Raw genomic sequence first — 5,981 nt, 5'->3', positions numbered from 1 at the left:
CATTTCCAGGATATAGACCTAACTTATGTTTTTTTTTAAATAAATAAGATACCAAAATAATTATGTATATGATATTTTTCACAGTGTTCAATATATTACATATTTATTACTGTGAAAGATCACTCTAGTTCAGTTGTTTTAAATAATATTTTTTTAAATAATTATTTTTCTATAGCTGTATGAAAAGTAAAATATTAAATAAACCAGGTGAGTGCTTTTAATTAAGTATACAATTTTTAATAAACATTTTATATTTTAGTTCTCCATTTTCAAATTTGGTATTAATGTTCTAAAGCCATATATCGAGAGAACAGTTTTCTTTTCAACTTTTATTAATTTTATGTGGCTGAAGATTGAATTAGAATTTGAAATGCAAATTCAATAGTACAGTGGATCAGTTAAATACTGAACACAAATGTAAATGTATACAGGGTGACCCAGAATAACGCGTACAACGGAAGAACACAGATTCGTGGACTCAAAATATGCAGATTTAGGATAATTCACCTATATCCGAAATCGCTTCGTTTGGCCGCTAGATGGCCTCAAATTTTTTGAATTTTGTAAATAACTCGAATACATATTATTCGATTTTGATTATTTTTGAAGTGTGGACTTTTGATTTCAATCTATACATTTCAGTGTTATACAGAGTGTTTTTAAGACTTGCAACTCCTACAAAATTGATGTATGGTGATAATACCCATTCGTAACTTTTTCCTCTTTCGGATAATAATGACAACTGTTTTTTATTTGATAGGTGATGCCATTTGGAAGTTTTTGGGCCTTTTGTAGAATTTTAATTGAATGAGCGGTTTGGGTACAAAAAAATATTTTTGAAATGTGTACATTATCTTGTCACCCATCTTGGATACCTATATGTATTTTAATATTATGAAAATAACGCAGAAAGTCTCAAGGTACGTCCCTGCCGCGGAATATTGTTACAGTCCCAATAACAGAATTTTATTGGTTTATTCGTTTCTTGGAATTCCGTCTCAACAAATATTGTACGGACTGTATTTAGACGAGCCGGCGAAGCAAGAAGAGCGCCAGAAGAAAGGGCCCTAGCCGGCGGGGCCCAGCCAGGACAAAAGGAGGTCCCACAAAGCGCCTACACCGGCCGNATACTAATAATAATAATAATAATGATAATAATAATAATAATAATAGTAATAATAATAATAAAAATAATACATTAATTGTAGCATTTCCAGGATATAGACCTAACTTGTTTTTTTTTTAAATAAATATGATACAAACATAATTATATATATGATATTTTTCATAGTGTTCAATATATTACATATTTATTACTATGAAAGATCACTATCTAGTTCATTTGTTTTAATGTATATTTTTTTAAATAATTATTTTTCTATAGCTGTATGAAAAGTAAAATATTAAATAAACCAGGCGAGTGTTTTTAATTAAGTATACAATTTTTAATAAACATTTTATATTTTAGTTCTCCATTTTCAAATTTGGTATTAATGTTCTAAAGCCATATATCGAGAGAACAGTTTTCTTTTCAACTTTTACTAATTTTATGTGGCTGAAGATTGAATCAGAATTTGAAATGAAAATTCAATATTACAGTGGATCAGTTAAATAGTGAACACAAATGTATATGTATACAGGGTGTCCCAGAATAACGCGTAAAACGGAAGAACACAGATTCGTGGACTCAAAATAGGCACATTTAGGATAATTCACCTATATCCGAAATCGCTTCGTTTGGCCGCTAGATGGCCCAAATTTTTTGAATTTTGTAAATAACAAATACATATTCGATTTTGATTATTTTTGAAGTGTGGACTTTTGATTTCAATCTACACATTTCAGTGTTATACAGAGTGTTTTTAAGACTTGCAACTCCTACAAAATTGATATATGGTGATAATACCCATTCATAACTTTTTCCTCATTCGGACAATAATGACAACTTTATTTGATAGGTGATGCCATTTGGAAGTTTTTCGGCCTCCTGTAGAATTTTAATTGAATGAGCGGTTTGGGTACAAAAAAATATTTTTTAGATGTGTACATTATATCTTGTCACCTATATTGCAATACTTAACAAAGTGCTAGTAGGCTGTGATTTTGTAGGTTGACTGTAATTTCAGTTTGTTCTTTAAGTCATTGTCAATTATACTTTATATATATTTATCTTGGATACCTATGTATTTTAATATTCTGAAAATAACGCAGAAAGTCTCAAGGTACGCCCCTGCCGCGGAATATTGTTACAGTCCCAATAACATAATTTTATTGGTTTATTCCTTTCTTGGAATTCCATCTCAACAAACATTGTACGGACTGTATTTAGACGAGCCGGCGAAGCAAGAAGAGCGCCAGAAGAAAGGGCCCTAGCCGGCGGGGCCCAGCCAGGACAAAAGGAGGTCCCACAAAGCGCCTACACCGGCCGCATTTGCGGTCGGGGTAGACTACGGATGGGGCCCACCTACGAAGGCTGTCCAGGCCTACACGAGATGAGGCAGGATAAAGAGGGATAATCCCCCTCGATCCCAAATCATTGAGGCCAATTTCTAGCCATGGAATAATGGCGCGGACTGTATTTGTATTTTTATACTGGTAAGGTTTTTTTATTATCTAAATATTTGTTAGATAAAAACATGCTGTACAAATAATAATTGTAGTAATCATTACTCAACTATCTACATATGTATAAATATCATTTACTTTTGTGAGTTTTACAGTAAAAAAATATGGGAAAATGTCCTCTATAACTTTCTCAAACAATTTCTTATTACAGTCTTGACTACCGGTTACAATGGTTGCATACGCATCCATCGGCCTTTGCGAGGTCAACCGGCTTAACGTATACCCAGACAATCCAGACATTGTCACATGACCCTTTTATAACACTGCATTTGCCACTGATTATTGGGGCGGGCTGAGGTTCCAAATCTCAGAGCGCATGATCAACTCTGAGCGTAACATTTAGTTTTTATTATATTATTCGCAAACATAATTCTATATTTATAATTTATGCCCCAAATCTTGAATATATTTATATACATATATGTAATATTCTGTTTGTGAACATGAATCTCCTTTGTGATCTTTTTAAATGCCCCATGTATTATATAATAGAGCCTGGTGGTGCCACGAAATTGTGCTGAGCCTTGAATTTTAGGTGCTAAAAAAAATTATTGATAAATAACAGTTTTAAAAAATTACAACTGCTGCGAATTAAAACACTGAGTCTTCATATGTTATTACAAGGGTTTTTACATATTTGGTTTATAATATCTATAAGCAAGTTTCTATTTGATTTATAATATAACTTTTAATATGTTTTTGCACTTCTGATTTATTAATATTGGAGCAATAATTTAAAATTTGTTTCTTTTTCTTTATCAAATCCGGAAAAAATAAAAGTAGTGAAATATGAATTTTAAAATCTTTTTTTAAAACTATTTCAAGTTTTAGAGACATATCTGCCCGTAAGCCGCACGATTTACACCAGTTACCTACATTGTCGTTTTTTCAAATATTTGTCCCAAAACGTTTGTCAGTTAATTAGTTTCTAATTACCCCATTGCACGCCGCACACTGCACGCTCATGAGCATCGGCACTACCGGCACCATGAGTTGTACAATGAGGTGTTGCCAAATTGTGAAATGTACGGTACTTTCAGAAGGCAATAACTATTGATTTATATCACTTAATACTTAAGTAATTAATTGTCTGAAAATTCTTATAATTAAACCAATGAATTAAAAGCTATCAAAATGAATATTTACAAGTCTACATGAAGGATTAAAGCAATTGAACTGTTCTCTGGAAAATAATATATGTAAAGAGATATGATATCCGCATAACGATATCAGAAAATGGGATTAAAAGATTAAATGACACTTAGGTGTATTGTATTCTTTCACGACATAATTTTACAAATGATCTCGTTCCTGTAATTTTATAATACGATATGTTAATGCACATAATATATGACTGTATATACCTACATATAGAAAGAGAGTCGGCGAATATTATGTATGGCGCTGGCTTTACGGTGCAGTCAGATCTATTTTCCAATTTTTTCGGTGTGAAACGTTTCCTATAGAATAAGTTTATGATTTCCGAACATAAACTTTTGGGCCAAATAGGAATCCTGACCGGCCACACATAAGGCCTACCTGAAAGTATATACTTTTCAATGATTGTGGATATGTAACAGTACCTATAGTGGTCGAGTTGAACGAATTACTCAGCTCTTGGTAGGTATCTTTTTAGAAGAAAGGCAAAAGATTTTTTCATTAGAAATTTTACTTTAACGAGGAATCAGAATAGTAAATGAATCCTATATACGTGCTCAAAAGTATCAACGATTCCTATAAAAATATAAGTTTATATTTCTAAAAAAAAAAAACATTTGCACCTATCTAGTTTAAAGAAAATAACAATTTTTTATTTTATACGTATCAGCGTAATTTTTATGCGTCTTCACAGGATTATTCAAAATTTTTTCCCTTCCATTTTCCAAGAAATTATACCAGGAAAATGTTGCATTTTTGCCCTTATCTTTATTAGAAGGATCACTTCTTGAAGATTTGGTGTGACTGTTACGTTATTCAAGGAATCACTCAATTAGTCAAATCACGTCTTTAAAGACGATTATTAAATGGAAATTTCGAGACTTATCTTATATAAGTACATGACTTGCTTTGCATTGAATGGGTTTAAAATTATATTAGGTCAGTAGCGGTTCATCAGGTGACGCAAGTGACGCACCGCTTCACCTAAAATTTCCGTTTGGTTGTGCAATTTAAAATTACATATTTTTAATTTTATATAAATTTTATAATTTAGGTATAATTCTATATTGTGTTTGTTTGTTTAAATGAAAAGAATAGTTGCGTGGTGAACGCCTTCTAAAAAGACATTGCCTTCGTTGAGCGCGAACATCAACCTCGGACCATACAACGTATAGTATACGCAAGTGACGCAGATTGAAACAGTCTGTATTCTGTTCTGCTTCTCATTGTAGCGTTGTTTACGGCGGTTGTCATGAAAACGAGGCAGCCAATACGTGATTAAACTACGGCATGGGGGAACGAGTGACGCAGAAATTGAAGCAGGTTCTTTATTAATAATTGTAGAAATGTTTCCTATGTATGATCCAGCATGTATTTTATTGGAAACGCCATTTTCCAAATGGAAAATTGACGGCAAAAACGATTTTTTAAATTGCGAGAGACTTGTGCCTTATTCTCTCGATATGGAAAAAAGGGAAGGCAAAAGACAACGTGTACTTTCGAAAGTTTCGGAATGAATGGTATTCGGAGTTCGGAGTATAAGTGGATGTGTGTTGTATGGCAGTGTTCATTTAAAAAAACTTTTCTGTATGCCGTGTTTAATTGTGGGTGTAAAGTAGAAGAACAATTTTGGGAACGTCACGCGAGGTCGTAACCACAAAGCTTCTTTTGGATCATACATGTACGGTGTGCGTTAATGTTCGCAGAAGTCCACAAGCCGAACTAATATTTATATTTTTTATAAAATCTAAATGAAAGTCCTTCTCACGAACGTCAGTTTTTCGGTAATATTGCAAATGCAACTAAAAATTTCCGAATTCACTTCAAACCGTTGGACCTTGAAAATTTGAAAATTTTCGCCAGTGACGCTTTTTTTTTCTTTTTTGTCAATGAATGCGCTTCACCTATTCTCAATGTCACGAGCCGCCACTGTATTAGGTATACATATATTTATATTATAATATTATTTAATATTACAGACACACTTTGGAAACCACTGTTCTAGACAATTTTCACAAATGACATATTGCGGAAAGAACGAAGTGTTATTGTTGTCACTAATATCAATGTTTAAAGAGTACTTAAACAAAGTTATTAGCAATACGGTTTTTAAAAATTACAGGAATCTAACTACAAAACTTGGCAACGCCGGAATGAGTAGTAGAGAAGAGGTAGTATTTAATCAGTTTCACTTTTAT

The sequence above is a fragment of the Anoplophora glabripennis genome, unplaced genomic scaffold (genome assembly GCF_000390285.2).
Source record: "Anoplophora glabripennis isolate ALB-LARVAE unplaced genomic scaffold, Agla_2.0 scaffold1698, whole genome shotgun sequence".
Classification (NCBI taxonomy): domain Eukaryota; kingdom Metazoa; phylum Arthropoda; class Insecta; order Coleoptera; family Cerambycidae; genus Anoplophora; species Anoplophora glabripennis.
This window is presented reverse-complemented; position numbering follows the sequence as displayed.